The sequence below is a fragment of the Pteropus medius genome, unplaced genomic scaffold (genome assembly GCF_902729225.1).
Source record: "Pteropus medius unplaced genomic scaffold, Ma_sr-lr_union100, whole genome shotgun sequence".
Lineage (NCBI taxonomy): Eukaryota > Metazoa > Chordata > Mammalia > Chiroptera > Pteropodidae > Pteropus > Pteropus medius.
Window position 1 is genome coordinate 2,028,701 of NW_024347867.1, and position 10,480 is coordinate 2,039,180.

The 10,480-nt window shown below is 38.1% G+C and overlaps 1 pseudogene; it reads right to left on the reverse strand.

The window, feature by feature from the left end:
- Positions 1 to 888: 888 nt before the first annotated feature.
- On the reverse strand, positions 889 to 1,004 carry LOC120615887 (uncharacterized; annotated as a pseudogene).
- Positions 1,005 to 10,480: the final 9,476 nt, after the last annotated feature.

Here is a 10,480-nt window from a genome sequence, read left to right on the forward strand (position 1 = left end):
TGACTACTAGTGATAGTAATAATATGAAGGAACGGTATTAGTAATAATAATAGCAGCCAAATGTATCAGTCTCTTAGTATTCTCTCATTTAATCCTCATAACAACTCTATGAAGCAGGTTGTAATTTTCTTTAGGTCACAGAATAAGAAAATGAGACCTACAGAGGCTCGGCCATTTATTCAACAAACGTTAACTGAACACCTTGTCTGTACCAAGCAGTTTTCTAAGAGCTTGAGATTCACCAATATATAAGACAAGGTCCTTGATTATATAGAACCTATATCCTAGCTGGGGTTAACCAAGTCAACAAATAAAATAATTACAGACTGTGAAAGAGTCCTGTGAAGTAAACAATAGTATTGTGTGAGAGAGGAATAGGTGAATCAAATAGAATAATTAAAGAAGGCATCTCTAACTAGGTGACATTTAGGCTGAGATACGTAAGGGATGAGAAAGGATTCAGTCATGAAAGGACTGAGAGGAGAGAGCAGAGTTCTTAAAACAAGAAAGAGCTGGCATGTTTAAGAGACTTATAGACAGTCATGGCTGGAGCAAAGTGGGGGTGAGGGTGCTGGAGACAATGAGGTAGAAGAGGCCCAGAAGGTGGAAATCCCTGTGTACAATGACAAGGAGTTTGGAGTTTAGTCTAATGTAATAGGAAGTCTGAATAGAGTTAAAACAGAACAGTGAAAAAGACTGATCTAAGTTAAAATTTAAAATTTAATTCTGGCTTTAGTGTAGTGTAAGGCTTATAAAGGTACAAGAGTGTAACCTGGGAGAGCAGATAGGTGGCTACTCTAGCAGTCAAAGCCAGAGTTAATGGGGGCTTAGGGTAAAAGAATGAGTGAAGATGGATGCTTTTTAAAAATTATTTATTATTATTATTTATGCCTACAGCACCTGTTCTTCCTAGGTGGTCTCCTATCCAGGTACTAACCAGGCCCAACCCTGCTTAGCTTCCGAGATCAGACATCAGGCTTGTTCAGGATGGCGTGGCCATAGACCATGGACCATCACTCCACTGGGACACGAACCCAGGACCTTCTGCGTCTAAAGCAGATGTGCTAACCACTATACTATGGAACATGTCCAGATGGATGCTTTTTGTTGTGGTTGAAGTAAAGTTATTGTGACTTGCTGGTAGATGAGGAGGAAGGTGAAGAAAAAGGATGAAAAAAGAGGTTTCTAGCTTAGGCAACTGGGTGAATGGCAGAGCCAATAACTAAGTAGGGAAGATCAAAGTAGAAGCAGGTTTAGTGAAAGGGATATGGGATGTGAAATCAAGAGTTAGATTTTGGTCATGTTAAAAAAAATGAGCAGGCATCCAAATGAAGAGTTATTCAGGCAGTTGGTTAATGAATCTGGATGAGGAGTCTGGCTAAAGATAAAAAATATTGGATTATCTGCATATAGATGGTGTTTAGAGCTATTGGCCTAGAAGAGAAAACATACATAGAGGATACTTTTGGTCTGAGCACTGAGAACACTAACATTTATAATTTATAGGTCAGGAAGTAGAGAAGAATTCAGAGATAAGAGAAGAGACACTTGTCTCAAGTCACTCAGTTAGTAAGGAGCTGAACTGTGATTACCGATGTAAGATTTGGGTATGAAGTCCTGCAGAGTCAGGCAGATAGAAAGCTTCCCTGTGCAACCTAAATGACTGCAACAGATTCTTTCACTTCAAAACTCCATATCAGACATTCAAGGCCAACCTTAACTGATTCATCCTTACTTCTTCAACCTACTTCTGGCACTACAGATGTTCCTGAATATTTGTTAACTAAGAAACATTCTACAATTTACAAGTTGTAGTACTTGTAGGGTATAGTTTTAGGTAACAGTAACCACCACGAATAACATTCATTCATTCATTCATTCATTCACTCATTCATTCATTTATTCAACAAATACTGGGTGCTGGCTGTGTGTCTGGCCCAGATGAAGCCCCTAAGGAGACTCCAGAAGACAAAATAAATAAGTCCCTGCTCTGTGGAGCTGATGTTGGGGAGAGGGATCTCTATTCTCCTTTTCTCTTTGACAAATGTTTGTTCTTCTTTTTTACTCTCTTTCTCCCCTTTACTTATTCAAATCCTCCATTTCCAAAGAAGCCAGCCAGTCTAAAAATAGCATCTGTTATATTCCCACATGTGAGCATGGATACGTCTAACTATAAACATCATCGCCTCACTTCTACTCCGTCCCACAGTGATCCTGCTCCAAACAGATATCAACATAGAAACCTCTGCAGAGACAATCAGATTTCTGTGTGCATACTGATACAAAACAGAGAAACTTAGAGAAACAGACCCTCAGAAGAGGAAGGGGTGAGAGAATGAGCTGAGTAAAACAAAAAGGGAAATTTAGGGAGAATAAAGTGTTGTAGAGACAGCCCATGTTGACAGAGAAGATGGATGAGAGGGTGAATAAGTGGTCAGCAGAACTTCAGGCTACCCAGTTGTAATGCTAAACCCAGAAGGCCCACCAAAGAGCTTTTGGTGGTATTCTGTGCTCCCATGCCTAGCTCATTGCCTATTACCAGGACTGAGAGGCAGTGACAGCCACATTCAGGAATTTTCTCGGGAGCCCAGGCTCAGAGAAGGATTCTTGCAAGGAAGGTCAATTCCTCATCTCCAGCAAGTACAGGCTATATTAGGATAGTTTCACTGGGTGTTAACCTATTTAACGCTAAAGCCTTCTCAACCATGTAGATTAGGCTAATGCACTCTGATGGAACTACATAGATAATTCTCTCATCTGCTTACCTACAGCTAACAAGCAAATAACTTCCATGAGCACATTTGACCGACATGGTCAAATAGTGAATTACAATTTAATACACACAAAAGATCATCTATATTAAAGAACTGGCGCATTTTCTTACATTCCAGCAGATGGAGCTACAGCCTGGAGAGGCTCAATATACTTCAATGGCTGATGCCCGTCCCTCAAAAACAAACGAGTAATGAATGAGAAGAGGCATGGAGAAAGAGAAGGGGAATTACAAAAAAAGATAAAAACAAAAAATAAAACAAACAGAGCCAAAACAAAACACAAAAACAGGTTACCTGGTGTAGAACTATTCTGTGGTTATACAAGTTCTTGTACCAGTGTCTGAACCATAGTAGGCTCTCAAAAAGTAATGAATGAATGAATGAATGAATACAGGTGACATAATCTGGTGACCAGATTGTAGTCTGAGCCTTCTTAGGATAACAATTTTCTTCTCATTCGGCTTTGTTTTTTTCTCCTGTCCCTTTGATTATTTGCATATGCACACCCTTTGGACACCCACTTCCCATTAAAATGTCATGGAAAAATTCTGCAAAACTTGACTGCAGGGTCAAATTAGTGTCAAAGGGAGGTGTCAGGAGAGGTATATGATAAAAATAGCCCAGCCGAGGTTCCCACCTGTTTCCCATGCTATAACGCTGTGCTCCAGGCAGTGTTACTCAAAGTGTGTTTCCCTAACCATCTGCATCGTTATCATCTGGGTTGTTTGTCAAAAATTCCAATTCCCAGGCCACATCCTCAAAAATCCATTTCAGTGCTTCTGGGCTGGGGCATCCCAAGCAATTTCTCTTCACGAACAAACTTGAGAATCTCTCTTATAGAGAAAGGAGAGCTGACGATCCCTTTACCCTCATCCTGAACTCCAAAGAGGACTGAAAACTCTGAAAACTGGGAGTTTTCAGAACTCATTCTGCAGGCAAAACCTGACCTATGAAGCGCCATGAAGCTATGTATGATCCATATTTATTGCACATAATTGTGAACATTCCCAGGCTTCGCTGCAGAAATGTTAATGTGTTTGATGAGAAGGTGCTGCCCCATCCCACAGAGGATGTTATGGGATATATGGTAGGTACAACTAAATTGCTCTTCTGAAACCCAGGAATTTTCTGAATTCAGAAACATATGGCCTCAAGGATTTCAGGTAAGGGGCCCCATTCCTGTGTTCTCATGTTTCGTCCATAGGTGGTGTTTAAAGCAGTAATATTTGGGTTTGACCAAAATAAGAAAGCATAATATAGTAAGAAGACTAGATTGGGAGCTGGGAAATCTCATCTTTCTTGGCCTCAGTTCTCTCTCCTGGAAAGGATGGAGGAGATGACATTTAAGACCTTCTGACTCTAAAATTTTGATTATTGCACTGTCTTGCTCTGTTAAGAATTGTTGAGGCATTACTGCCACAAGGATTGGATTATGGTTTCTTGTTATTTTCATTAAAAAATGCATAAAGACAAAAACCTTTCTCTGTCTTTTGAGTTTCTGGACAGATTCTCAACTGACATTTTTCTCAGTTATCTTAAAGGGCATTTACCCAAATTCTGTAGATATTTTGATACATTATTGTACTCAGCAAAAACTACTAGGAAACTACCAGAATGCAGAAGTAGTCATGAACTCCAGGGAGTACAATAGAACATTATGGAAAAAAATATTATTTATGTTATAGAAGAGGAGTAAAGAGTTTTAGAACAAGACATCTGAGAAGCCACTATTGCCAGAGGCTCTTAGAGCGTCATTCATTTGAAGAGCAGCAAGCTGCCTCTTAGCAGAATCCTGATGATCCCGAAACCCATGTGACTGGGTTCTCTCTCTAGCCCTCTAAGCATGATTAGTGCTTAAGTGATCATCGAAAGACACTGTCAAATCCTGAAGCAAGATTTTGAAAAATTAAACACTCATAAAACACAAAGTGAAATGAAGCAATAACCTCTAAGATTGGTCCATTGGAAGCAATGTGTTAAGGGTTGAACCGTGTCCCCCTAAAGATGTGTTGAAGTCCTAACACCCCAGTTCCTCAGAATGAAACCTTATTTAAAGATAATAATTCACGGAGGCAATCAAGTTAAAGTGAGGTCATTGGGGTGGGCCCTAATCCAGTGTGACTGGTTTCCTTATAAGAAAGTTATAAGAAAGGGAAATTTGCACACACACACACACACACACACACACAAGGATAACACCATGTGAACAAGAAGATGGCTATCTTGAGAACTCCAGAACTGTGAAACAAAAATTCTGTTGTTTAAGCCACCAAGGTTGTGGTGTTTTGTTAAGGCAACCCTAGCAAAATAATATACAATGTTTAGTCCAATGGCAGAGGGAGGAGGCGTCTACAAACTCTGGGGTGTACATTTGAGCATTCACTTCATTTCTGGCTCCATTTATAGGCCATTTTTTGTTTTATTTTTCTAACTTTGTCTTTTAATTATTATTTTTTTTATCTTACTGTACTAGATGTATCTTTATGAGCTGCCTGAAATTCTTCTTATGTTTAGAAATATTATAAATTGGTAAGGAACTGTTATCTTGCCTGAGCACACTGAGCACATACACGGCTGGCATGAAGCAACTAAGTGGCAAAATCTAGCTTTCCTGTAACCATTGGGGAAGGAATTGTGAGGAATGGTAAGATTCAGTTTTGTAGAGCAAATGATTTCTGCACTCTGGGAAAGAATCCTTCAGGCAATCCGCTACTTTAAAGCAGTGATTGAGTCAGCAAAAAGTCAAGGCTTTCTTCACTATTCATGTTACGGAGCTGAGAGGGCAATCGTTTCTAAATTAAGGACTATGGCAGGAATTTTAGGAAGTGTGTAAAGAAGTTAAGCAACAAGAATGACCATTTATTGAGCACCTGCTATGTAACAGGCATTCTGTTAGATGCTTGTTATGTGATAGATCATTTAATCTTTATAATAAACTTGCAAAGAGATATTTCCAGTTCTCTACTTAAAACCAAAAAATATGTAGCTCAGAAAGGTGAAGTAACTTGTTTAAGAGAAAGGCACCCGGGATATGATCCGTGGCTCTACCTGGGGCGCAATCCCAGGACCTTCTGCATGTAAAGCAGATGTGCTAACCACTACTCTATGGAACCACCCCTCTATATTCTAATAATTAAACAGATTACTTCACCCTCAAAATCTTCTAACTATGATTGTATGCGAAAATTCTCCTAATAGTAGAATTATGTACCATCTTTCAGTATTCCTTTTGTGGCCAGCTGCTTCCAGCAAAGAGAGATCATTAAATACAGATGCTCCTTAACTTATGATTGGATGATGTCTTGATAAACCCATCATAAGTTAAAAAGTATCATAAGTTGGAATGCATTTCATACACCTAAACTACCAAACATATAGCTTAACGTAGCCTACCATAAACATGCTCAGAACACTTACATTAGCCTACAGCTGGACAAAATCACCTAACACAATGAATACACTGTAGAGTAGCAGTTATCGGGTCTCACAGTCGTGTGCCTGACTGAGAGCTGTTGCTGCTCAGCATCAGAGTATGGTATCGCAGCATAGCGCTAGCTCAGGAAGAGATCAGAATTCAAAATTCGAAGTTCAGTTTGTACTGGATGCTATCACTTTTACGCCATTGTAAAGTTGAAAAATCTTAAGTCGAACCATTGTTAAGTCAGGGACTGTCTGTATTGGGGGCACTTCACTTCCCTGTCTCCTGTAGTCTCTTCAGGAAAAGTCTCCCAAGGGGGTCCTGATGCCTCATGTTCCTCCAGGAGCACCTGAGCCGGGTCTGAAGCCCTGGTTTGTTTCTTTTCACTGCTGGGTAGGCGTAATTGTGAAAGTGAAGGCCCTGTGAGGATGAACTGATATTTATCAGTGATTTTGTTTAAGCCCAAACAGTCCAAAGTGACTGGAAATTTCTGCCTTGATCTGACCTATGAGCCCGCCGAACCAAAGCAGGGTGTTGGATCAGGGGTTTCTCAAATTTGTCTGAGGTTTCTAGAGATAGTACTTTGGCAGCTTCAGGAAAAGATGGAGAGGGGGTGCTATGACCAGAATTCCCCTATAATCTCCTTTTCTAAAATAGGGTTTAGGGGAGATGTGGAAGGAGTCCCCACAAACCACTAAGAAGTCTCAGTTGTAAAACTGATGACTTCTTGGTGAGCACCTGGGGTCAACAGCTTCAATTTCTATAATCCACTTCAAAGGAGAGGAAAAGTGAAAAGGCATTTGCCCTTTTTCTATAGATATTCTAACGGACTATTGCACTCAGCAAAATCACTAGGAAGGTTATTAACAGAGTTTAAAGCAGAGTTAGTTTCAGGTAGGATCAGGAATTGTATATAAGCCTAGTGAATTCTTTGTCTTCACTGTAGGAGAGGGCAGAACACAAGGGACCAGACTGACATAAGAGATGCTAGAGTTAATGTGGGTGGGATGGGGAAGGCAGGGAGACCACCCAGGCATATTAGCTAGTCTTGAACTTAAAAATCTCCCTTGGAAATGGAGATATTAGATTTATGGGGTTTTGTCTTGTTTTGCATAAGGGAAAAAAAGAAGTGAGAAAGGGAAAATCATGGGGTTCGTTAAATAAGAAATGGTCTATAAAAAATATTGGGGGGAATTATATTGTGAAGAAAGATAAAGCATAACTTCCACTATTTTTTTGCCTAACATGAGAAGTCTGTTCATCAGATTGATAAAGCACAAGGTGAATAATTAAATAATGTCATCATATAATAGCTCCAAGCCCTGGGTAGATCTTAGGTGAAGAAAATTAAACAGATATGGTCCCTGTCTTAGTCACTAAAATCCTAGGCATATAACAGTGATCTAGATTGAGGAAAACTATAACACTGTAAATAATAAAGTTGGTTTTTAGATCACAATATTATTTTCAAGATTCTTGTCATGCTATATCACCCTAAAGAAATTTCTCCTGCCTGGGACTAGTATTGAGTTAAATTGGAATTCAGAAATATGTGGGTTAACAAGTTTTCTCTAAAAGGAAAACAAGTTATATAAAACAAAGGCTATTTTAAGAGAAAGTGACTATAGGCATCCTAAGAAAACCTCTACGTATCTTCATTTAATTAATTAATTGATTGATTACTTAATTAATTAAATTTTTGGTAGGACATTACTGGTAGAAAAATGGATGATAATCTGGAACAAATCTGTGTGAGCAAATCCCACATGTGGTGTCAAGCCAGAAGTCCTTTCTTCACTTATAGCACTAGAAAAACACTGTAATTCTCTAAACGTTTCCCTTGGATTGCCTGAAGTCCTTTGCTTAGTGGCACAAGGCAATGTTGATTTGGATTGGTCTTCAGACTGAGGTCAATACACAGCCTGGCTGGCCGGCTCTCTTATTTGGCATAGGAAAGTCTTCTCATGTCTCAGGCGAAATAGTAAGGAAATGCCCAAGCCTACTGGAAAGTGGGTGCCTCTGCTGAGTTTATAACTCAAGGTAATGAAAGTCAAATGCTGAAACACAACAATCAAAAACTGAGAAGCAAAAATAGAAAAGGTTGAATGGTGTGGTAACCCAGCCAGGACTTGACAAAAACAGTATTTGGAAACAGATGGCATAAAGGATTAAAAATATCTGGCACAAATGGGATTAATTAAGAATGGCAGGGGCCAGCTGAGTGAGGAACATGTGTGCGGATATGGATTTAAGCTTGGTTTATAAGGCTAAAGGAGCCCAAGGTGATTCAGAGTATATAAATGAGCCCTATCATAGAAATATGCCTACATGTAGATCTCAGGGGTTGTTAACACCTCACTGGGAATATTTGTAAAGATAAATTTAAGTTTGGCTTCATTATGGTCTTCACTATGATTTTCCTAAGAAGAAGTCTATAAAATAGGATTGTCATATATATTTGAATATAATTCAAGAACTTTCAAATATATCTGCTTTTAAAATAGATATGCATTGATTATTATCTAAAAAGTTGATATTCTTTTGCATCTTTTAAAAAATCTCTTGAATCTACCAACCCTAAAAGAATGTCTCTTTAATCTACCAACCCTAAAAGAATGTATTGTAGAGACAGAAGGCCCTAAAAATTTAAGAGATTATAAATCATAGAGTAGTGTTTGCCAGGAGCCTTTTTCTCCTGACACTGTTGACTTGAGCATATTCTATTCACGGTAAATACTGACCCAGGGTAAGAACAGGTACCGGGTAGACAGCAGTGTTTTTTATAAGACAGGAGGAGTGGTGCAAGAACTTGAAGTTTTTATAAAAAAGAGAGAGAGAGAAATCATCTATTTTAAGGCTCATCTTGTTTGTTCAAGTTAACATTCTAATATCCTTTTCTTTAACATTTTTTATTTATTAAATCTCAAAATAAAACGTCACATCAAACGATGTAAACCTAGCCTAGCAATTATCTTTCTTTTTCCCTTTTTCTGAAAGGCAAGACTTAGTGCAGTCATCTGCTGACAGTTTCCTGTCCTTGCTACTAATGGCAACTGCAATTTGATCAAGAGCTTTGATCCCTGAAAATAATCCTTTCCTGCAAAAAAACATCATAAAGTTTGGCTATAAAATAAATATTTTTTATTTCATCTAAATAATAAAAGGGAACATTCATATATATTCTTACATATATAAGAATAATTTCTTTGAACAGAAAAATACCTAAATGCCTCAAGTCAAATGTTTAAAAGACAGAGAGAGTAGGATAAAATATTTGGACTATAAGTGAAGGTAAAGGATTAAGTTAATTTATAAAAGAGATGATTACGTTAAAAAAATCCAAAATATAAGTGGCCAAATGACATAAATGAGCAATTTCTAGAAGTGAAAATGCAAATGATTAATAAACATGAGAAATTAAAAAAAAAACAACAGTGAAATATATTTTCTGCTGACAAACAGTCCACAATTAAAAAGACTGATAACATGCAATGCTAATAAAAATATGGGGAAATAAGCCTACTTATATATTACTAGTTGAGAGTACAAATTATTGCAATCTTTTGGAAAGAATCTATGGACCACAGCAGTAATTCTAAATACTGGTGCCAGCAAGGATGGTGGCCTGTCTTTATTTACTTATTTATGAAACAAATATTTCTTGTGTGCCTTCCCTATGCCAGGAATGCAGAGTGAATAAGAGAAACAAATCTCTGCTCTTACAGAGCTCGCCGTTTATTGAGAGAGAGAGACAATAGGCATAATAAATAAGTCAATTGCATAGTATATAAGGAAGTGATATGTACTTTGGAAAAAACCCCAGCAGAGTAAGGAAAGTCTACATTATTGAGATGGGTATGTAGGCTGCAGTTTTAATTAGGGGATCTGTATAAGTCTGGCAGAGAACGTGAAATTTGAACGAAGACTTAAAAGAAGTGAAGGAACGGCTATTAGCATGTTTACAGAGGAAGAAAGTTCCAGTCACAAGAAAGAGCCACTATAAATATAAATACATATAAATAGATAAAAAAATTAAGTAGTCGAACTTGTAAAACCAGAAAGTAAAATGGTGTTGCCAGGGTTTGGGGGCTGGAAGAATAAGAGAGATGTTGTTTAAGGGTACAACCTTGCAATTTGTAGATAAATAAGTCCTGGCGATCTAATGCACAGTGCAGTGATTATAGTGAATATAAACAGCAAACTCAGCAAGTTATATAACATTATATAACTCCCACTTCAAAAAAGAAATGATCATTATGTGACTTGATAGAGTGCTACCTCATGCTAT